The sequence below is a fragment of the Danio rerio genome, chromosome 23 (genome assembly GCF_049306965.1).
Source record: "Danio rerio strain Tuebingen ecotype United States chromosome 23, GRCz12tu, whole genome shotgun sequence".
Taxonomy (NCBI): Eukaryota; Metazoa; Chordata; class Actinopteri; order Cypriniformes; family Danionidae; genus Danio; species Danio rerio.
Window position 1 is genome coordinate 21,394,708 of NC_133198.1, and position 25,793 is coordinate 21,420,500.

Consider the following 25,793-nt stretch of genomic DNA (forward strand, 5'->3'; position numbering starts at 1 on the left):
CAATGGTTAGTGCAGGAAAACACAGCAAATTTGTGGTTATTAATTGTTATTAAGTGTAATCTATCTGGAGCACCTATATGAATATTAGCCTACTTCTTCATTTTATCAGCAATGTGAAGTAAAATACTACATATAAAACACTTCAGTCAGCTTAAAATACTGTCAAATGATCTTTGGAATGTGGCTTGCTTCATAATATGCGATGCAAACATATTTATCTCAAAGCAACTTAAAAAATTTGTAATATTAAAAGATATGTTCGGTATATTTTATAGGAAAAAGAATATATATTTATTAATCCGTTAAACGTGTATGTTACCAATATTCCCTGTAGACAACTTTTTTTTTGGCTTAGTCAATATTTATAGTGATATTTTAATATGATAAGTTTTACCCTGAAGGTTTTTTGTGTGTGTGGGAAATATTGCAAACACATATTTTGCAAATGAGCTATTGAAGAGCTTTGTTTCAACATGTATTAACACTTCAAGCATGACATTATTCACAGTATGTTAGTTAATTAAATATATATATATATATATATATATATATATATATATATATATATATATATATATATATATATATATATATATATATATTTACAACCCTGTAAATATACCGCCACCTTAAAATACCTAAAACAAAAACTGAAATACCTGGGCTCATATTTGACTCTTATCTAGCAGCGAGTTTCTGAAAATGCATCCAGCATAATTTTTTTACAGTTTGGAATATTAGCAGATCAGTTTTTATTATATTCACAGATGAAGTAGTTAACGCATGTGAATGAACGCAGCTTCCTAGACTGAGGTTAAATCACAGTTCAGCTGTCAATTCAGAGTCATCTATTCAATACTAAAGTAATTAACTTGTACAGCACAATGTGATAAATCAAGTGTTCATAAAATGATCGCGCTTCATCGCGTTTTGATGTAAACTCTCATGCAGAAGTGTAGATTTTGATGGCTGAGGTCAGCTGTGAGGGTCACTGTACCCATCATCCTCATACACTATAGGAACCCCAGTGTTTCACAGCGCCTCTAATTGCTCTTGATGCTTTTCATTTTCCTCTTAATTAAAACTGTAAAATGCTTCATGAAAAGCTTTACCCATGAGCGACTGCTGATGCTTGGTTATTGTGGTAATGTGGGGCAATCGCATTTATGATTGACTGACTTCCAAATGATTTCGTGAACTGGAGTTTTGGCTTATGTTAAGGTGTTTTTGGTTTACAGTATGTATGTAGTCTTACTGATATTACAAAAATCCATAAGGAGGAAAAAACAATGCAATGATTAATTTAAATCGTAGTTGGTTTACATGATTGGTTTTTCACATATTACCGAAAATACTAGCAATGGAACCTGTTAACTGTGTAAAACTGGAAATGTAGTCATCTCGAGTCAACATGATTGACCTGCTTTTATTGAAACCTTACCAAGCTTTATAGATCTTTGGACTGAGAAAAAAAATGACTAGGTCAAGAGCCTGCAAATGCTTCACAGATGTTCCACATTTCAGTGACGTTTACCAGATTTTAACCTAACGTATGCTGGGTTCTTTCCTCAAAAGGTAATTTTTTTCCTCTCTAATAACTGAAATCATGTAGAGAATCCCACTATAAGCAAACAAATACAGAGTCTCTCAATGAACCTAGTGTATACGAGATTTCAAAGTCCACTGATGTTTTCACCTGGCCCAGAATATGCACAGTAAAGCATAAAAACAAGGACTCTTTGCTTGTATTTCTAAGTATTCAATTGTGTCGTTTACATTTTTTCAGTGTGTATTTAAAGATGACACACAGCGATCTGTTTAAACAGGGATAAATGGGACAAGTTAATGAGTATATGTGGAGTAGTCAGCCGTCTATGAACCTGTTTCTAAAATCCCTTTGTCCTCATTCTCACGCATATCCATTCACACTTCTTATATTTGTGCCTACCTGAAAAACTGTCAATTAAATAGCCCTGTTTAGCATTACTATACCTCACTATACAAAACGCCTGTGCATGTAGCAGATGCATTTATCCGATGTGACATACAAAAGAGGAGCAATTTGTCCAGGAGACTGCTTGTATTTCATAATGTAAGGTACTTCTGACAACTATGGGCAAGCAATAGATGGAGAAAAATGCCTAAAGGAAATGTAAAAAAAATTAACAATAACAACGTTTGTGCACAGAGTTGGGAGTAGCTACTTGGGAATGTATTGGTGTTACGTAATGTAATTACAAAATAAATGTAATTCCGTCATGACAAGTCTGGTACAGATCTAGAATGGTAATAAATATGTACAGTTGAAGGCAAAATTATTAGCCCTTCTGTAAAATTTTTTTTCAGATATTTTTAAAGTGATGTTTTAAAGAGGGAAAGGTTTTAAAACACATTTTTAAACCTAATAATTTTAGTTAACGTTTGTCTGACATAATAACAGTGCATAATACTTTACTAGTTATTTTGCAAGATACTAGCATTCAGGGTGACACAGTGGCGCAGTAGGTAGTGCTGTCGCCTTACAGCAAGAAGGTCACTGGGTTGCTGGTTCGATCATCTGCTTAGTTGCTGTTTCTGTGTGGAGTTTACATGTTCTTCCTGTGTTCGCGTGGGTTTCCTCCGGGAGCTCCGGTTATTCGCACAGTCCAAAGACACAAAGGTGAATTGGGTCAGCTAAATTGTCCATAGTGTATGAGTGTGTGTGGATGTTTCCCAGAGATGGGTTGCGGCTGGAAGGGCATTAGCTGCGTAAAAATGTGCTGGATAAGTTGGCAGTTCATTCTGCTGTGGCGACCCCTTTTTGATAAAGGGACTAAGCCGACAGGAAAAAAAAATGTAAAAAATTTAACTTTTTTTTTTTATTAAAAAAAAAAAAAAAAAAAAWATATATATATATATATATATATATATATATATATATATATATATATATATATATATATATATATATATATATATATATTAAGTAGCTTAATATAAAAAGTAAGACTTTTCCAAGAAACAACATTAAAGGAAATACTGTGAAAATGTCCTTTCTTCATTAGACAGCAATTGGGGACTATTTGAAAAAGTATATATAGGCTCGTTTTGAAAACATAGCCCTATTTAGATTTCTGGAGATTGTGAATTACCAGAGCTACGTTTAGCTGCATTTCTTCTTTAAAGCGAAGGCTATGGGGCAGTATGATGCCATTCCTTTTGTGCTTACCATACCGTTTACCTCCATGTGGACAGCTTTTTCGCTGTTAGCAGTTTGTTCAGTGGCTCGTTGGGTACGTCGGAGGATTTGAGACAAAGAGCAAAGTTGACCGTGACAACAGGGTTTAAGTCTGGTGAAGAATAGCTCCAAAAAGCAGGTAAGACAAAAACAAAAGCTAAAAAATAAAATAATTCAGTAAATAACATTGAGAATGTGGTAAAATCTGAAAACGTGGTAAATATCAGGCTGCCGCGAGGGCTTTTCTTTTTCTGGATTGGTTTTTAAAACACTGTCAGTTGGGTGTAGGGAAGTGGGTAGTTGCTGGTCAATTGGTGCTTTATAAAGCACTATCGGTTGGGTTTAGGTAATGGGGTGGGTGGGGGTTTCTATTGGTTGGTCGGTCAGTCAGTCGACAACAGCCTCTGGTAGATTTACGTGAGAAGAGCAAGCATGAATGGCACTCGCAGGTGAAAATTGAGATGTGAAAAAGTGTACACAGCGGCCTCTGGTGGATTTGTGAAAACAAAAACTGTAAAAATGTACCTCCTAGAATGTATTTGGCACTCTCCGGAAATGTATACTAGGGGCACGTAATCAGAATGAGCCTGGGTTGGAAAAAGTTGTCACATTTCATAGGAGGGCTAATAATTGAGCTTTCCATTTGTATATGGCAATGTTGACATGTTTGGTCTTGGTGGCATATATCTGCTACGCTGCTGCTGTTTTTATTATTGGTGCAGAGCAAGTACAGAGGCTTGCTACTGTCTACTGTCAAAGTAGTCACAAACATGCTGTCTGAGTATATATCACACTGCTGCTGAAAGCATACCATACATGAAACCCCATAGCAGATTTATACTGAGGTGGATTTGACACGAAGGATGATATCCAAATATGATAAAAGATATAGATTGCTAACGCAAAGAACACTGAAGCATTAAAAGGCTAAGGAGCAAGCTCACTGGTTGCTCAGATAATAACAATCAATCACATACACATCTAGTTGAAGCAGACTGAATGGAACTTTTTAGCCAACCAGCCTAATAGAGTTTTAAAACAGGACTTTGCATTCATTCAAATTACAGAGAAATTTAGTACTTAAATTCCAGCTAATTTTTAAAATGTTAAGAGGGTAGTATATGATGAATAATATTCAGTTGTTGTCTTGCCTGTTCTTGACGTGCACAATCCCTGCTGCTGTTTAAAGGTGATTTAATAATACAAAGCCATCAGAAAAGTTTTGATTAAACTATTATTTGTTATGATTTTAAATCTTTAACCTCAGACTAGGGCAAATATAATTTTAGATTGATTGGGATGATTCTGTAGGGGAGTGCATGTGCATAAAATATAATAAACAATCAACAAGCACAGATAAATTCAATAAAGAAAAAGATACAAATTACATAAACATCATTTTATTGTTTTTTGAGGAGTCGAACTGTATTCATGTACAGTAATTGAATAATCAAATGTAAATTATTACTGCATAGTCCTTGTTTTGTAAATGATTCAATAGAATTGATCGTTATTAATTTGTCAAATTTAAAAACTGTTCAATTTCTTAGACCTGTATGCTTCAAGTCCTGACTCAACATGTGATTACGAAGTGATATTGCGAAGGTCCACATTGGGATATCGATGCTGAAACGATATATTGTGCAGACCTAATCTTGAAGAAAAATAGAGTTGCTTAAGCATGATTTAATTTTAAGCTGTGTTCCATTGTATTTATCTATGCCTAAAATTTGTTGGTTATATTGATTATATTTTAAAATCACACCAATAATTCTAATTTAATAATGTCTGCCCCAAAAAAAGCTATTCGAATCGTCTGGTAAAATTTTTTTTTGTATTGAATTATACAGAAGACAAATGATCGCAGGGCCAATTTTTTCCATATTGTGTAAGCCTAGTATAGTATAATAAAAAAAAAGTCAAAAGCTCTTCCACTAGCATCCTAAACTGAGTGTACTTTGTTTTTACACGTGTTAGTGTACACAGTGTACACACAGTCAAGAGTAATCCATCTGATATTGTGCACAAACATAGGAGATTGACACACATGCACTAGAGGGATTCATCTGTAGTTAGGTTACAGATTACAAATAACACTTTATAGACTGTGTGCAGGGTTCCACACAATTGATTTATGTTGCCCCGACACAAATCGATTAAGTTTACTATTAATGATTAATCGAATTGAGCATAAAACATTTAGGTTGTTCCAAAAAAAATAATAAAAATCCCAAGAATTGTGTTGTTTTAGTTTATTTTAATCAAGTCATTTTCAAAAATCTTTTGATTAAAGTGTAATAAAGAATGTAACTGATTTCATTGGATTACTTTTGGATTACTTTGATAAAAATTTTTTTTTTCAAATATTTTAACTATAATTTTTAAACATTTAAGCTAGGCTAAACCAGAGTTAACCTTACAGTATTATAAACACTGATCATTTAAATTAAGAATAATTCAATTTTAAAACAGAGCCTGCACAAAATGAAGAGTGCTTTATGCTTCTCTAACAGGGGTCCGTTCTTCGTACGTGGATTACTCAATTAGCTGGATTTGGATGTTGACGATTTGACACGATCCAGGATCGTTTCGTTCTTCAAAGCTGATCCGAGAGTTGTTGTCATAGCAACTGTTCTGCTAGGTCAAACCTGATCGGGAGCAGGTTCAATTCATATAAACAGGATTAGATCGGCTCAGTTCAAGCAAAGATAATACAGAAAGTATGTTCTGAATTCTGATATTATCTTACAGTAGTAGTTATATACACTTGGGAAAATGGTACATATTTTTTAACTATATATATATATTTATATATATATATTTATATATATATATATATATATATATATATATATATATATATATATATATATATATATATAGTTATACTCATTAATAAAATAAAGTTATACATATTAATAAAACTTATGCAATCTGCACCCTCGAAATTAAAGTACAAAGACTGCCACCTGGTGGTGCACAGAGAAAACTTATTGATATGAACGTTTTAGATCACTTTAGTACAGATTGTGTATGATAGAAATGCAGAATATGGGACTTTTTTTTAAAGCAATAATACATTTATGCAGTCATAAACATATTTTGATAGTTAATAGTGATTTGATGCTTCAGAAAAGTTGCAGACGCCTTTACCAATATCAAAATGCTTTTGTAAAAGACCAGTTATTCTTTACACCGTTTAAAAAACGGCTACTATAATATAGACAATATTTTCTAAATGTAGAACTAAATACACTGATATGCACTGAAATACATGATGAATACACTTGACACATGAAAGTGTAAAGCCTGCAGCTCACAACAAATGTGGAAGGTTATTGCGTGTCATATTTGACAAACGGTTTACTGCTAATTTGATGTAATTTTGCTCATATGGATAATTGAATATTAATCAGATGATGTCATTACGCTGCTGTGCCGTCAGCCAATCGTTGCATTGCTGATCATGATTTCGAGGATCGATAGATCTGTCCTTCACAACACACGCAGCGATCTCAGATCAGTTTATCCAGACATTCTAATCGGATTCGCGAACTTGTTTGAAGAACCAAATTAGCGAGAGATCAGTTATCGAGATGAAAAGATCCAGGATCTGCCAAATAATCTTAGATCATTTAAGCGAGGTACGAAGCACGGACCCCAGAAGTCAGATGCAGAAATTAGTCTTCACTGTATAAATGCAATACAGTGAATCATTGCTAAAGATATAAAAGTTACCATTTCCTGCAACCTGAATAATTTAAACCTGCTTATAATGTTTACACAGTAACAGAACAGATGCAAATCATAAACTTCCACTCTGTTATTGTTAAACCTTGCCGTTATTCCATAAATCACATGTACTGCAAAGTATAGCGTTCTACTTGATACTGCACATGCCGCTATATGGGACTATTGCAGATGCACACATTCCTGTGTCAATGCTGAAAGGATATATTGTGCAGCCCTGTCCTATACCACAGTAAAGGAGCAGTGAAGCAGTCGTCAGTGTTGGAGGAATGCGGGTGTGTTTTGGGGAAGGACTCTGGGGTTCTGACACAAGCACGGAACAGAGCTGAAACATGAAAGGAGAAACAGACAGTGGAAATGGGTTAGATAAACAGAGGCACTAACAGATGAAAATAGGTGGATCACTCAGTCATCCTTCCTGCGGTGTGGCTGATTTCCTTTGATTGACAAAGACATTGAATAATAATCGAGGAGGAGCGAAATGTGCTTTTTTTCTTGGAAGCAGTCAGGCCTACAGTACTTCAAGGGGTCATGAACTGCATTTTGTTTTATTTTTATCACATTCTCAAATGTGCTGCTCATACAATGTTAGCAAAACATTTTTCTCAAAAAGTAATATCCTTGAGGTGACCAGACGTCCCATTCTTTCAAAAATAGTCCCATATTTCATCCCTATTATACAGTCCTGTCTAATTGGTTGATAAAATAATATTTTGTCCCATAATTCATTCTTACTTGTCATGTGAAAACAGCATAATTAATAGTAGACAATCATTTTTTGTATATTTTGAAGAACAATACTGTAATTTGAAGAGTAATTACTGAAACTTTTCAGTGCGTTGCATGCTTAATTGTTCAAGATTTAGAGGATGAAAGAAGCAACGGAACCAGTGACTAGGCTTGGGCGATATTACGGTATTATGGTATACCGCGGGATCTAAAAATAGCAACGGTGTCAGTTTCAATACCGTTATACCGTCATAAAGTATTAAATATCCTTTATTTAATGCCTAAAAAACGTGTGTGTGGTTGTCATCACGGGACAGTGTGGAGGAGAGAGATAGAGGAAGAGGGAGGGGGAGAGGGTGAGAGGGAGAGGGAGAGAGGGACAGGGAGACGTGACGTGACGAGTCGCGCTTCAAAGTGTCCTGCAGTTTGGCAGTTTAGACTGAACAGAAGGGAGACGTGGTTAATATGAACGAGAGGTCTGCATTAGAGCTGAAGATCTTTGCCCGAACCCGGCGAGACCCGAAAAAATCCAAATCCCTGCATTAAAATCCATCCCTGCAAAGGTGAAGCAAATTATGACGAAGTAGTAAAAAAAGAGAATTTTGACGGCGGTCAAGCCAGTCAGAAAGAGCGGTTATTCCAGCCGCAGGTATTTATCGGTCGCTCATACACTGCGTATTACGGTAGAGCCCTAAACCGCAAGCTGACAGGTAAAATGTCGAGGCCACTCGCTACCCTGAAACTACGGTCATGGAAAATTAAATGCATGTTCCTGACTAGTATAAGATGAATAAACAATCCTACCCAAAACTTGCAAAATCAGCCAGATCAGAACTCTGCATCTCGGCCTGTAGCAGTAGCAGTGAAACGGTGTTCAGTGCTGCTGGACGCACATGAGCGCAAGACTGCGCTAAAGCCAGTGGATTTAATAATGTTCCTCCACAAACACACGTAGCCTAATCTTGGTGAGTAAAGGGTTTTAAATTATAAATAAATATTAATTAAACCATATAATCATAATGTAGACAGAGTATACAGACTAATGGTGGCATTATTCTTTTAATATTCAGCTTCAATTTAGTTACTGCCAAAATACCCGTCATCATTTAGAGATTATTTGATTTGTTAAGCAAGATTTCTTTTCATTGGTGTGTTGGCCAATTTAAAGGCTAAGTGCATGTAGACCTATAGAGTGCTGAGATGTTACGATGTTACAGAGGACTTATTTTATTTCTTTGTTCCAACTTTCAAGTGGGATATAGTCTACGTTTGTTACGAATAAATGCTGTTAAAACATATAAATGACTCATTCTTGAAAAAAATGCATTAGAGCTGTAAGGGCTCGGGCTTTATAAAGCTGTCAATCAAAATGTACGTGTCGGACTCGGGACCTATCGGGTATAATTTTTATGGCCCGATTACAGCTCTCTGCATTCCCGCGGGAGCCGGCCAGATTTCTTACGGTGTGGGAGTAAATTTCTGAATAAATCGCGGGAGAGATGTGTGTGTGTTTGTGTAAGACAGAGAAAGTCTCTCTCTTTCTCTCTCTCTCTCTCTTCTGAATGGTTTAGGCTCAAGCCAACAGTTTGGTGACGCTGTCTGAGCCTTACGTCATATTTTTTTTTATTACGCCGGTAATACCGGATACCGGGGTAAAATATGGAGGCGGTTTGACGGTCTCAAAATTTGGACACCGCCCAAGCCTACCAGTGACCTGCTTTACATTATACCTTCATCGGCCGCTTTATTAGGTCCAACTGCTCCTTAACTTAAATTACTAAATAGCCAATCACATGGCAGCAACTCAATCCATTTAGTCATGTAGACATGATCAAGACGATTTGCTGCAGTTCAACCAAGCATCAGAATGGGGAAGAAAGGTAATTTAAGTGAGTTTGAATGTGGCGTGTTGGTGCCAGACGTGCTTGTCTGAGTATTTCAGAAAATGGCGATCTACTGGGATTTTTACACACAACCATGACTAGGGTTTACAGAGAATGGTCTGAAGAAGAGAAAATATCCAGTGAGTGGCAGTTCTGTGGACGCAAATGCTTTGTTGATGCCAGAGGTCAGAAGATAATAGCCAGACTGGTTCGAGCTGATAGAAAGGCAGCAGTAACTCACATAAGCCCTCATTACAACTGAGGTCTGCAGAAGAGGATCTCTGAATGCACAACACCTTGAAGTGGATGGGCTACAGCAGCAGAAGACCACACCGGGTGCCACTCCTGTCAGCTAAGAACAGGAAACTGAGGCCACAATTCACAAAGGCTCACTGATTGGAAAAACGTTGGCTGGTCTGATGAGTCTCGATTTCAGCTGCAAAATTAGAGTCAGAATTTGGCATAATCAACATGAAAGCATGGATCAATCCTGCTTTACATCAACGATTCAGGCTGGTGGTGGTGGTGTAATGGTGCGGGGGATATTTTCTTGGCATAATTTGGGCCCATTAGAACCAAATAAGCATCGTGTCAACGCCACAGCCTACCTGAGTATTGTTGCTGACCTAAAATGATGAGTAACTGCATGATGCTATCAATATGGACCAAAATCTCTAGGGAATATTTCCAGTACCTTGTAAAATCCATGCCACGAAGAATAAGGCAGTTCTGAAGGCAAAAGGGGGTCCATCCCGGTACTAGTAAGGTGTACTTAATAAAGTGGCCTGTAATTGTATCATCAGCATTGCAAATGTAAATGAGAAAACAGATTTTAAAAATGAACACAAGGTTTGAAGATTCCATTTTCATGTAACACTTCACTTGAGGGGGTGTTAAGGCTGTCATGACACCTTTAATCATGGCTGACACATGTTATGAATAAGATTTTATGCATGCGTATGACAACTGTTATTATATGTCATTCGCTCAGTTATGTCATTTTTAAATGCTTATTATTTGAGATCTCTAAAGTCTTTGTCTTCGTAATGACAACTTGATATTACCAAGACAACACACATTACTTGTCATGAATCTGTCATGAACACTTTTTGCCGTGAGACCATTAGAACTGTTTCATGAATTTTTTTCTGAACATTTTTCAGTGGAGCAAACTGAATTTGACTTTGAAAATTTCTTATTTAGGTGGCTCAGTGGTTAGAACTGTTGCCTCACAGCAAGAAGGTTGCTGGTTTGAGTCCTGTCTGGGTCACTTGGCATTTCTTTGTGGAGTTTGCATGTTCTCCCCGCATTGGCGTGGATTTCCTCCGGGTGTTCCAGTTTCCTCCTGTTGTAAATGAGGGCGATGCCAACCCTCTTGTGCACCACCAGAGGGAACCATCGCCAGAATTCTGATTCGACTCACGGACTCAAAATCCCATAAGCCCTGCTACCTGGCACTGATTACGGTCCAGGTGCAACTCATCAGCTCTCGTGTATATATACCACACTCACGCTCCGGTTCGTTGCGAAGTCTTGATTTGCCTGGCTGTCATTTCTGAGCGTTCCATACTCCCTACTTCGGACTGATCTGTGTTTCTGACCCTGTGCTTGTTCTACGATTACGAAAGACATCTGCCTGCCCCTGATCTCCAGCCTGTTATTCTGACCAGTAAGATATCTGCCTGCCTTTGAACTTTTGCCTGTCCCACGTTCTGTCTCCTGGATTGCCCCTTTGTGTTTGTTTGTATGTGTGCTCTTAATAAAGCTTGCAAATGGATTCAATGCCTTCTGACTCATCACAACAGAAGACTTCGCCACTACAGAATCCAGCAGCTTTAGCACAAGTCTCGACTGAACTTTCCGCTCAAGCCACTCAGTTAGCCACCCATCATCAACAACTCACCCATCTAACTTCTCTCACGGAGGAACTGGTGAGAGCTATGCAGCAACTCCGTCATCCGAATCCTGCAGTTACCCCGCCTGCTACCATGACAGCTTCTCAACCAACGCAGGTCTCCAATGCTCCGGCTACCGTAAGTCCCCGATTAGCTTTTCCTGAAAAGTTTGATGGGTCACCTTCTCGCTGCAAAGGCTTCTTATTGCAATGCAAACTATTTGTTAACCAACAACCTGCATTATATCCCACTGATTCTAGTCGGGTGGCTTTTGTATGCAACCTGTTAACGGGGAAAGCGCTGGAATGGGCTACAGCGATATGGAAGGAGGAGGAATGTAACTATCCCACATTTGAAACTTTTCTCAAGCAATTTCGGGAAGTGTTCGAGCACCCAGCAGATGGGAGAAGCCCCGGTGAGCAGTTACTTTCTCTTACACAGGGGCGTAACACAGCTGCAGAATACGCCCTGTCATTTCGCACTCTCGCCGCTCAAACTAACTGGGTTGAGGATACACTGAAGACACTATTCAGACGGGGTCTGAATACCAATCTACAATCTGAATTGGCTTGCCGTGACGAAGGAAAGAAATTGAACGAACTCATTGAACTTACCATCCGTCTTGATCATCTGATTCGCAGCCGTAGAAATCCTCGCACACAGCTCCATGTTTCAAGTGACACGCCCCCTGATGAACCCATGCAACTGGGTTTCACCCGTCTCACCCATGAAGAAAGAATGCATCGATTGCAAAATCATCTATGCCTGTACTGCGGTCAATCAGGGCACAGGAAATCCACCTGCAGCGTACGACCTCAGACACCAGTTCAATTGGTGAGTCCTTCCCATGTTCCTGCACTTTTCAGTGTACTGATTCCTGTGATTATTAAATTTGATAAAAGAATGATTAATACTACGGCTCTTGTCGACTCTGGATCTGCCGGAAACTTTATATCTAAGAAATTTGCTTTATGTCACGAACTATCTCTCAGCTCATATGATTCCTGTCTTGCAGTAGAAGCACTAGACGGTCGTCCTGTGGGTGAAGGACGCATCCGTATGATTACGAATAAGCTACAGTTACAAGTTGGTGTTCTACACATTGAAGAAATGCAATTCTACATTATTGATTCAGTTAATCATCCACTGGTGTTGGGACTGCCCTGGTTAAGGCGACATGATCCTCATATCTCCTGGAGGGAAGGACAGATATTGCAGTGGAGTGAGTCATGCATGAAACAGTGCATCCAGCCCATTCACAAAATTCCATTACGAACCACCAATGTGTTACCTGAACTCGTTGATGAACTAATCCCCATTGAGTACCATGACTTACATGAAGCTTTTAGCAAACAAAAAGCTACTCAACTTCCCCCACATCGACCAAGTGATTGTGCTATTGAGTTAATTCCAGGTTCAAGTCCTCCAACGGGTCGAATATTCCCTCTGTCACAACCTGAGCACAAGGCAATGTCTGAATATATCGACGAGGAATTGGCCAAGGGTTTCATCCGACCTTCTACATCTCCTGCTTCAGCTGGATTCTTCTTTGTAAAGAAGAAAGATGGCAGTTTACGTCCCTGTATTGATTACCGAGGGCTCAATGAAATCACTGTAAAATTCCGCTATCCATTACCCCTCGTACCTCCTGCCCTGGAACAATTAAGAAAGGCTAGATATTATACCAAGCTTGATCTTCGCAGTGCATATAACCTTGTCAGAATCCGTGCTGGTGACGAGTGGAAGACCGCGTTTTCCACCACTAGGGGGCACTATGAGTACACGGTAATGCCCTTCGGCCTGTCAAACTGTCCATCCGTGTTCCAATCTTTTATGAACGATGTCTTTCGGGATATGCTGGATCGCTGGGTCATCATTTACATCGACGACATCCTCATATATTCAAACACGATGAAGGAACATGTTGAACATGTACGTATGGTGTTGCAACGCATGATTCAACATCGTCTGTACGCCAAATTAGAGAAGTGTGAATTTCACCAGACACAGATCGCCTTTTTGGGATACGTCATCAGTGCAGAAGGGATTACCATGGATGATACGAAGGTACAGGCAGTTCAACGATGGCCGTTACCCCAGAATCTCAAGGAGTTGCAGCGATTTCTAGGTTTTGCCAACTTCTATAGACGGTTTATCAGAGGCTTTAGTTCAATAGCCGCACCATTAACAGCCATGACCAAACGAAATTCCCACAAACTATCCTGGTCCTCTGAAGCACGCCAAGCATTTAGCGATCTAAAGACTCAATTCACCACAGCTCCTATTCTCCGTCATCCCAACCCAGACCTACCTTTCATTGTGGAAGTGGATGCATCCAACACAGGAGTCGGTGCTGTGTTATCTCAACGTCAGGGTCAACCATCCAAAATGTATCCATGTGCCTTCTTCTCCCGTAAATTGACCAGCGCAGAACGAAACTATGATGTGGGAAATCGCGAATTACTGGCAATGAAATTAGCCCTGGAAGAATGGAGACACTGGCTGGAGGGGGCTAGTCAGCAATTCACCATATTAACTGACCACAAGAATCTGGAATATCTTCGCTCAGCCAAACGTCTAAATCCCAGACAAGCTCGTTGGGCTTTGTTCTTCACCAGATTCGACTTCATTGTCACCTATAGACCAGGGAGTAAAAACAGTAAGGCAGATGCATTATCCAGGCTATCAGAGGATAAAACCCCAATTAGTGATGAAACCATTATTCCTACGAACTTACTAGTGGCTCCAGTACAGTGGGACATACTTACCGATTTCAAGAGGCCAACCGAGAAAACAACCCTCCAGTAGACTGTCCGAATCACCTGATTTTTGTACCCAATAACATACGTACCAGATTACTGACCCATATTCATGACACTCCCAGTTCGGGGCATCCAGGCATCACTGCAACTTTGGAGTTAGTCAAAGGCCGTTTCTGGTGGCCGTCCCTCACGAAGGATGTAATTAATTATGTTCAGAAATGTAAAATTTGCCAAAGCACGAAGGCATCTCACCAAACCCCTGCTGGCCTGTTACAACCGCTACCGGTTCCGCAGCGGCCCTGGTCCCATATAGCTGTGGACTTCATTACGGATCTCCCTGTTTCCCAGAACAACACAGTCATTCTCACGGTGGTTGATCGTTTCTCCAAGGCTTGTCGCCTAATACCGTTGCCCAAATTGCTCTCTGCCTTTGAAACCGCAGAAGCCCTGTGCAATCATGTATTTCGAATGTTTGGCTTACCTGATGATATCGTCTCAGACAGGGGATCCCAATTCACTTCCCGGGTATGGTCCGCTCTCTGTAAAAATCTAAATATTAATGTTAGTCTCACCTCAGGGTACCATCCTCAATCCAACGGCCAAACTGAACGTATGAATCAAGAAGTCATTCGATTTCTACGTTCCTACTGTCATCAGCAACAGCACGACTGGAGTCGCTATCTGATGTGGGCAGAATATGCACAAAATTCATTAATAAAGCCAGCCACGGGTATTACGCCATTCAAATGTATTCTTGGCTACCAACCACCCCTGTTTCCATGGTCCGGAGAACCCACTGAGTTACCTGCTGTCACGGATTGGCTGCAGCGGAGTGAGGATGTTTGGAACCAGGCTCACAGACATCTCATGAGGGCAGTCAGGAGGAGAGAGATTCAGGCGAACCGTCACCGACGCCAGGGACCCACGTATCAACCGGGGCAGTGGGTGTGGTTGTCGACACGAGACCTTCGTCTGAGATTGCCCTGCCGCAAACTCAGTCCCAGGTATGTAGGGCCATTCAAAATTGTACGCCAGATTACTCCAGTGTCTTTTCGCTTAGCCTTGCCTAATCATTATCGTATTTCTCCTACTTTCCACATGTCATTACTCAAACCCGCTGGTGGTCCACGAGAGGAGGCGGTTGAGGAGGAATCGGAAACCAGGACCCCTCCACCTGTCATGATCGAGGGCGAGGAAGCTTACCTCGTTCGAGAAGTGCTGGACTCTCGACGTCGGGGTGGCGCCCTCCAATATCTGGTGGACTGGGAAGGGTACGGTCCAGAGGAACGGTCCTGGGTGAATGCTAGAGATATTCTAGACCCAACTCTCACGGAAGAGTTTCATCAAAGGTTCCCAGAGAAACCAGCCCCCCGACAGCGCGGTAGACCCCGGCGTCAGGTGCCTTCTCGCTTCAGGAGCCGCTCGCAGGAGGGGGGTTCTGTTGTAAATGAGGGCGATGCCAACCCTCTTGTGCACCACCAGAGGGAACCATCGCCAGAATTCTGATTCGACTCACGGACTCAAAATCCCATAAGCCCTGCTACCTGGCACTGATTACGGTCCAGGTGCAACTCATCAGCTCTCGTGTATATATACCACACTCACGCTCCGGTTCGTTGCGAAGTCTTGATTTGCCTGGCTGTCATTTCTGAGCGTTCCATACTCCCTACTTCGGACTGATCTGTGTTTCTGACCCTGTGCTTGTTCTACGATTACGAAAGACATCTGCCTGCCCCTGATCTCCAGCCTGTTATTCTGACCAGTAAGATATCTGCCTGCCTTTGAACTTTTGCCTGTCCCACGTTCTGTCTCCTGGATTGCCCCTTTGTGTTTGTTTGTATGTGTGCTCTTAATAAAGCTTGCAAATGGATTCAATGCCTTCTGACTCATCACAACACCTCCACAGTCCAGACATTCGCTATAGGTGAACTGGATGAACTAAAACTGCCCGTAGTGTATGTGTGTGAATGAGTGTGTATGGATGCATTTAAATAAATAAATACATTTAATTAACTGAAAACTTAGCAAAAAAGTCAACCCCCCTGATCGACAATGTATAATTTGCACCCTTATTTCATATTTCAGCAATTTTTTTTCAAGCATTTACACTGAAGTTCTAAGTAAAGTGAGAAATATGATCACATATGTACGTATTTATCACTACATACTTTAAAATGTAAAAATAAAAAATAGAACAAAAAATAGTCCTTAACTGTATAGGCAAGGCAAGGCAAGTTTATTCATATAGCACATTTCATCCACAGCAGCAATTCAAAGTGCTTTACATAAACAAGAATAAAAGAAACAAGTAAAATAAAAATAAAAACAAATAATAAAAATGAGTAAAAAAAACATAAAAACAGGTAAAATGTGATATAAAAGAATGAAGAAGAAGAGAAAAACATAATAGTGAAATCTGTCGGACATAGCACAGTGCTCATTCAGTAAAGGCACAGCTAAACAGATGTGTTTTCAGTCTTGATTTGAACATGCCTAATCTTGGAGCACATCTGATCATTTCTGGAAGCTGATTCAAGCAGCGGGGGGCGTAGTGGCTGAAAGCTGATTCACCCTGCAACACCCAGTAATGTCTCAGACTTTTAGAGCCCACATTACGTGACTGGCAGACAGTTTCATCTTTTAGAAAGGAGACACACAAGTGATATGAAATGCTTGATTGCCACTTTCCCTTCATTGCCTCTCCTCTGCCTACCCTGCTTCCTCTTTCCAGAGAGAGATGCTGCTTCATACAGTAGCTTCTCCTGCTGTGATGCATTCCTGATAGGCGTTCATAAATTAGGGATTACTTTCCATGCAAGTCTATTTCGCATGGTCCATCAGACACGCACACGGATTCCAGTGTCTCCCCAAAACACACTACTCTGATGTGCTGCTGACGTACACTGATGAATTCCTTATCAGCACTTACTCACGGTGAGACCAGGACACGAAGATAAAAGAAACCTTCATGACGGACCGTCTGAGTCTGATTTTGATCATGATGAATGTTATAAAATGCAGTCTTTTCCTACAGCATGCTATTTTCTCATTTGATTTCACAAAACAATTATGTGTACTGTACAATAATTAAAGAAATCAAAGTAAAAATGGTAAACTTACCTTATTAGGTCAAAGTGATGTCTGCTGTTTTGGAGACAAGATGTTGATTCCCAGCATTCACTGGGGCATGAATGACTGCTTTATTGTTCACTGCTTAATTGTTATTGTGGAGTCGATATTCAGTATAAAAATGTGATTAGACACTGGAACCAACAGCCTTCACTAAGCCCTGCTTTAAATACATCTGCTGTTTTCTTGGTCAGGATTTCTTTACATTTGCGTATGTAAGCCTCTATGGAGAATTTGTTTGTTTTACTAGTGTTTTTGCCTGTAGTTTGACAATTGAAATACTGCTACAATGCAAAAGATATTGCTGACCACAAAACTAGAAAATCAAAAACCAGTTTTCTAAAAATATAAAGAAGAACAGTGCGTCACAGTAGCTCAGTGGTTAGCACTGTTTCCCTATAGCAAGAAGGTCGCTGGTTTGAGTCCTGGCTTGGCCAGTTGGCATTTCTGTGTGGAGTTTGCATGTTCTTTCTGTGTTCGCGTGTTTCCTCAAGGTGCTCTGGTTTCCCCCTACAGTGCAAAGATATGTGCTATATCCCATTTGACATACTGTTACGCACCATCTAGGGATAGTGCACAATATGAAAGACTGAGCAAAAATGAAAGAAAATAAGATACAATTCACTATCCTAACCACTAGGGATGTAACGGTATCAGAATTTCACGGTACGGTAATACCTCGGTATGAATGGCACGGTACGGTATTTATTGAATAATTTACAGGAAAAACAAAACTAATGAAAAGACTCGAAAAAAGTGCCAAATGTGTTTATTTACCTTAGCACTGAACATATCAGTGACATACAAATTAGCCATCTATCTGTAAGTTTCGAAACAAGAACTTTTTTAATTTAAATAACAAAAAACTATTAAACCATGTAAAAAAAAAAAAATTAAGTTTCAATTTAGTATTGTTGAAAACTCATCACATTCAACATTTAATCACTCACTTAGATAGAGATGGCTTTTTTAAGGAAAATTATCATATAACTATAATCTGTTAAAAGCTGGGATTTCTGGGCATGTCCCCTGCAACAGAAAAAAAACCCTCTCATTTGAGACTGAGGTTTCTGGGACAGAGAGATATGATTTAGCCATGACACCCATGGTCAGCAGGCAAAAAAGGTCAAACACGCCAGTGGAACGAAGTACCACAAACTATTCATGTGACGTTGTGCGCCTAGGCTTCAAAGCATGTATCAAAAAAACAATACATCTCGCATTGAAGCAGTGTACCGGAGCCATCATCATGTGATCAGTGACGTCTGAAGCTTCATTTTCACTTATACCCACGTGACTGCTTCGAATTTTGATTCAAAGTTTTAAACACTCTCATGAGTTAGTAAAGTGTATAGTGAGAGATTAGGCATCGATTACATACATTTCTACTGTTTCAAAGCACTGAACAGGTCCCACACACCAGTAATTCATTTACATTTACATTTAGTCATCCAAAGCGACTTACAAATGAGGACAAGGAAGCAATTTACACAACTATAAGAGCAACAATGAAAAAGTGCTATAGGCAAGTTTCAGGTCTGTTTCAGACTAAATTCAACTAAAATACAATAGTAATTTATAATAAAAAGATTTTGAACCATCCTAAAGTTTATTAGCGTATTTTTTACAACTATCTTTAAAGAAAACCATTTCATATCGTAGTAAAGTGTTTAACAGAGACAAGTTAGCGAGTGCAGCCTGAAAGCACCGCATATATAGCCTCCTCCTTAGAGCATTCGCCTTTCATGCAGGAATCGCATGGTTCAATCCCCGCTTGGAACAGGACTAGTTAGGACATGATAATTGTAAATTATTTTGAATACCTTGGATTGACTACAGTCATCAGTGGTTTAATTTAACATACCTTATGTGTAAAAACTAAAGTAATTGAGTAATTTGTTTATATTATTGTTGTTGTATAACTACATGAAAGAGTTGGTTAGTTGTGATAATTAGACATTATTGCATCACAGTGCTTTCCCACACTTTAATCAGCAGAGGTCCTCATCGAGCTCTGATTTAGAAAGCTTCGAGTAACAAACGTTTTTCCGAGTTAAGTGCTTCACTGGTTCAGAAAGCTTCATTTCACCATCACTACCATAAACCAAGCAAACACAAAACAAACTACTCACAAATGTCAGTGGTCACAACGTTAACACATTCAAAAACTCTGCTCTATGCACTATACAAACGTTTCAACAAACACAAAGCAAGTGATCAAAACAAGATGGCCACCAAGCAAGATGTGTCATGGCTTTTAAAACACTGTAGGCCAATCAGGAAAAAGCAATTAGCTGGAAGTGGCCAATCAGATGTTTTCTAGGCAAAGCAGAGAATCAGATGAGACAAGACGACCATAGGGTTGTAACAATACTTTTACTACTCCCTACAAGTATGTACTTTTTTGTGAAGGAAAAATATGTACTTTTGAGTGTGTAACATGAGTATGCAAGCTTTGTGACATACTACTTCCTCGTTAACAGATCGTTGTGTTGCTTAGTTACGTTTCCTGTCAATCATCCACACATCATGCACATTTCTTTCATATTTAATTTCCTACCTTATTGTAGAAGCAGCAGCAGGTTAATCTCCCATTCGCGGGTCTTTCATGCAGAGAAATCTCCTCAGGTTTTTGGATAATTATGCATTTAGAAATTAATGTCTTAACACATCTTTATATAAGTTCAGTATTGTTGTTGCATAAGAAATATAACACAGAAAGCGTGATTAAAATATTTTCTAGTGGCCTTGATATTCATTAACAGTCATACAAACATCTTTACCAAAGCCTCTCTACTGAACGGTTGGTCTCGCTCATCCATTATGTTTGTTGTTTATTTACACTTTTTATCCACGTTTGTAGTTCTAATCGAATTCACATTTATTGAGCGATGAACTGTGGGTAATATTCTTGGTTAGGCTGCCTTTCCACAGCACACGACAAACATGCAACAGACCAGAAGTCATTCATTTCCAATGGAGAGTAGTCCAGGAGCTGCGTGGAGTTCCGGTCATGTCCGTATGCAGGAAATTTGGATCTGATTTGAGCTGCGGATCCTGCGGATTTTACCTCCTGTGATTACTAGACCATATAGGATAAAAAAGTTTTAATTAACTTTTTTGCTTACATTAAAAATAAATTTCTATTCATAAATGAGTACTAAAAAAAATATAGTTTTTTTTAATGTTCTCTCCACATTCCACAATTTTTTTTTGCGGTCGATGAGTTCCTAGTATTTATTCATTCATTTTTTCACCCATGGTGAGGCACAGAGAACAAAGGCTCTTGCTTTAGCACTCCTTTAGTTCAGACACCGCAAGAATCCAGCTTTTCTCTCATTGTGCGTGACAAAACTGAAAATTCTGTGCGACTGCCACAAGTGGCCATATTCCGACAGTCATGTCCGAATGTTGTGTGCAGTGGAAAGGCGGCTATAGAGTATGGACGGTTCTACACTTAAAATTTTTACTGGAAATAGTAAACCATTCGGGAATCTTTGGCATACTCTTTTCAACATACTACGATTTGGAACATACTAGTTCTATTTTCAAATACTATTTAGGATGAAATAGTTTGTGAATTGGGACGCAGCAATAGTCTATAGGGGTGAAGTGAATTAACTAAATTGGCCCTAGAGTATGAGTGTGTGTGTCAATGAGTGTGTATGTATGTTTCCCAGTATTGGTTTGCGGCTGGAAGCGGTGTAAAAATATGCTGGAATAGTTGGCGGTTCTTTCTGCTGTGGCAACTTCTAATAAATCAGAGACTTAGCTGAAGGAAAATGAAGGATTGAATAAAGAAGAATGGTGACAGGCTTATCTACTTCTAATTTCTACAATATAAAAACATAAAAATAAATGTTTTGTTTGGAAACTGCATATTATATCTTAAAAATTAAATGTTTTTAAATGATATAATGATAAATAATAAATGTTTAAAGATATTTTTCTTTATATTAACATATATAAACAATTATAATTTACATAAACATAATTAACTTGTTCAAAAATACAGTTGCAATAAAATACCAATATAACCTTCTGACTTTAAATATATATATTTATTCAGAATGTATTAATAATAAAGGTTATACATTTTTAAAAAAAATTGCAACATAAATATTGAAATCCTCCACCTACGGTTCATACAGTAGCATCTTTTCTTCTGTTTTTTTTTTTTTCGTGTCTTCTAGCATCTCCTCTGTCATTTTTCACCTCTGTTTATTTATGTGATGGTAAAGGGCACCTTCAGAGAGTGTTGTGAAGGGTCACAGGCTCAGGTCCCGCAGCACACGCTGTTGTGCTGTGATGACCGCCCTGTCCTCTCTATACCACACATGCTTTTAAAACACTCGTTTCTCCATGAGCCTCAGTCAGCAAATCAAGTTAAAATACAATGTGCACACCTGACTATTAACATTAAAGGGGAAGTTCACACAAATATAAAATGTACTCACTATTTACTCACCCTCAAGGGCTTCCAAACCATCTGTTAAACAGAAAAGAAGATATTTTGAAGAATGTTCGAAATTAGTAGCCATTGATATCCATAGTTGGAAAAAAAATACCAACAAAGTCTATGGCTCCAATAATACCAAAAAGAAACTCAACTACACTAAAAAATGCTGGGCTCCACACAATTCCTTCATGTTGTAACACAAATCGAATAAGTCAACAAATTTAAGTGGATTGAGCATAAAACAATTAGGTTGTCCCAAAAAATCTCAAAAATGGTGTTGTTTCAGCTCATTTTATTGTTAGATTGTTAGATTGTCGCAGTGGGCGACATGGTGGCTCAGTGGTTAGCACTGTTGCCTCACAGCAAGAAGGTTGCTGGTTCAAGTACCGGCTGGGTCAGTTGGCATTTCTGTGTGGAGTTTGCATGTTCGCTTGGGAGGGGCTTCCACTGTGTAAAACATATGCTGGATAAGTTGGTGGTTCATTGTGCTGTGGAGAGCGCTAATGAATAAGGGGACTAAGCTGAAGGAAAATGAACGAATGAATGAATGAACTACTGCAGCAGCAAAAATATTTTTTAAGTTTATGACTGGAACAAGCAGAGGGTGACTAAATGATGACAGAATTTTAATTTTTTGGGTGAACTATCCCTTTAAGAAGCAGGTTGAGTGTTGTTGAACTGGAATAGGTTAAGAGCGATCAAGGACAGCCTGATGTGGTGAAAAGATGATCTTTACATTAAAGTCAGCCGGTGTGAAGAACAGACGGATGAGTGCACTGCTGCTCTCCACATCTTTCTCTCTCATCTCCTCTTTCTCCATCTGCCCTTTTGACCTCCAAGCCGAGCACAAGGGGAAATGGGGAGTATTTTTAGTGTCCGTCTGATAAGCAGCAGAGAGAGTTTGAGGGACGCAGAACACATCTCTCTCAGCTTTGGTGTGCTTGTGATGGAATTCTTTGATTTCGTAGCTCAGAAGATTCATCTGATATGTTTCAACTAAAATCTTTTAAAGAGAAATTAAATAAAATCTTTCATTAATCTTTTTTTTAATGTTTGTTTACTCACTCACTCTCTTTGGCATAGTCCCAGCTTTATCTAGGGTTGCCATAGCAGAATGAACCACCAAATACAATATAATGTAAACAGATGCCCTTTCTGCCACAACCGAAACTTACGTAAATCCTAGTGTTGGAAAACTCACACGCTCTTTTATTTACACTCACATTCTACACTCTCAGAAATAAAGGTACGAGAGCTGTCAGTGGGGTGGCACCTTTTCAAAAGGTACACATTTGTACTTAAAGGGTCCATATTGGTACCTCAAAGGTATATATTAGTAGTTAAAATTTTCAAGAGGTCCACTTTTGTACTTTTTAGGTACTAAAATGTAGGTACTAAAAGGTACTAAAAAGTATTAATAGGACCCTTTAATTACAAATGCGTACATTTTTAAAAAGGTACTGTCCCAGTGACAGCTCTGGTATCTTTATTTTTGACAGTGTACACCAAATTGTGGGGTAAACCTGTGTACCCGGAAGAAACACAGACAGACACAAAGAGAACATTCAAACTCCCCAGGCACAGCCGAAACTCAAACCAGGGACCTTCTTCAGTGTTTATTTATTATTGGTCATTTCTACATTTTTTTTTCTTGAACACATCAATTGTAAAACGCCATTTTGAAACCAAAATGCATTAGTGTAAGGAAGCGAAATAAGCAAACTGTGCAAGAAACTGAACTTTATATACAACAAAATCACCTTCAGTCCATAGCATCAAAATGGTTCTTAGTGTGTACTATTAGTGTATATTAACATAGTTAATTCCCTTTTTCGTAACAAGTATACTTCAGAATAGTTTTTTATGCAACTGTGAAAAGCAGAAAGTAGGGAAGTGGGTGTAATAAAGCAAAGCAAGAGAGAAAGAGGAGAGCAAGCATCCATCATGTCTGTGGACTGACAGATCAGCTGATTGACGTAGCTTTTAGACAGCTTTCAGTGCCCTTGTACCGTTCCTTAAAAAAGGATGATCATTAAAGCCAATCGCAATCATATCTGTTGAGCATATGAACACAATGGCCAATCAGCAGTGTTTAGTAATCCACTCAACAGGGCTTCAAATGCAAGCAGGAAATTGATAGATTGTATGGCTTGTTTCATCTGCAAACAAGCATCTGTATCTGAAAAAATGTGAACCAAATGGTCTACAGCAGGGGTCACCAATCTCGTTCCTGGAGGTCCCGTGCCCTGCAGGGTTTGGCTACAACTTGCCTCAACACACCTGCCTAGGTGTTTCAAGTATACCTAGTAAGACATTGATTAGCTTGTTCAGGTGTGTTTGATTAGGGTTGGAGCTAAAATCTGCAGGACACCAGCCCCCAAGGAACAAGTTTGATGATCCCCGGTCTACAGGAACTCAAAAGTTGTGACCCAACCAAACCAATTGGGTAATTTCCAGGGGGTCATATCCTTTGTTATAAAAAAGTGTCTCGCATGACCCTTACAGTCTCCAATATGTAACCAGTTACAGAAAAACTACACGCAGCATACATTTAGTCCTTATTTGAATTCAAAAACAACACGCAACATTAAGCCCACAGTCAGTGCAAACCTCTCATCTGTATCTTTAATCTTCATCAGCACATGTAACCTCCTGTTAGAAAGTAATTCCATCATTACAAATTCATAATAGTCCAAAAGGCGATGATGCTCTCCGTGAGCATCGCTCAAAACTTCGGGCTGCAGAGAGAATTTGGCGGAAAACTAAAAATCCTGCACATCTCTTAACATACCAAACTCTTCTGTCCTCTTTCTCAGCTGAGGTTACTTCTGCAAAGCAGACGTATTACCGTCTGAAAATCAACAATGCCACTAATCCTCGCCTACTTTTTAAAACATTTTCCTCCCTCCTCTATCCTCCTCCTCCACCCGCATCCTCCACACTTACTACTGATGACTTTGCTACATTCTTCTGCACCAAAACTGCAAAAATCAGTGCTCAATTTGCTGCACCTACAACAAACACGCAAGATACAACACCAACACCACACACACTCACCTCTTTTTCTCAGCTCTCTGAGTCTGAGGTGTCCAAACTTGTGCTATCTAGCCATGCAACCACCTGTCCACTCGATCCCATTCCCTCTCATCTCTTGCAAGCCATCTCTCCTGCAGTCATACCAACACTGACTCACATAATTAACACATCTCTTGACTCTGGTTTATTCCCCACTACATTTAAGCAGGCTAGGGTAACCCCACTGCTAAAGAAACCCAACCTGGACCATACGCTACTTGAAAACTACAGACCAGTATCCCTGCTTCCATTCATGGCCAAGATTCTGGAGAAAGTAGTGTTCAATCAAGTCCTGGACTTTCTTACTCAAAACAATCTCATGGACAACAAGCAATCCGGCTTTAAGAAAGGCCACTCAACTGAGACTGCCCTGCTCTCGGTCGTGGAGGATCTCAGACTGGCTAAAGCAGACTCTAAATCATCAGTCCTTATTTTGCTGGACTTGTCAGCTGCTTTTGACACTGTCAACCACCAGATCCTGCTATCTACGCTCGAGTCACTGGGAGTTGCGGGCACTGTTATACAATGGTTCAGATCTTACCTCTCTGACAGGTCATTCAGGGTGTCTTGGAGGGGAGAGGTGTCCAACCTACAGCATCTAAACACTGGGGTACCTCAAGGCTCTGTTCTTGGGCCACTTCTCTTCTCCATCTACACATCATCTCTAGGACCAGTCATCCAGAGACATGGATTCTCCTACCACTGCTATGCTGATGACACCCAGCTATACCTCTCTTTTCATCCTGATGATCCCTCCGTTCCAGCTCGTATCTCAGCCTGCCTGTTGGATATTTCACACTGGATGAAAGATCATCATCTTCAGCTGAACCTCGCAAAAACGGAAATGCTTGTAGTTTCTGCCAACCCGACTCTACACCATAACTTTTCAATCCA

At 39.4% G+C, this 25,793-nt stretch overlaps 1 protein-coding gene across 4 annotated transcripts in view; it reads left to right on the forward strand.

Moving 5' to 3' along the window:
• The window catches only part of avpr2ab (arginine vasopressin receptor 2a, duplicate b), a 57,211-nt gene that overhangs the window by 731 nt on the left and 30,687 nt on the right, over positions 1-25,793 (forward strand). The gene's annotated exons all lie outside the window — the stretch shown is intronic.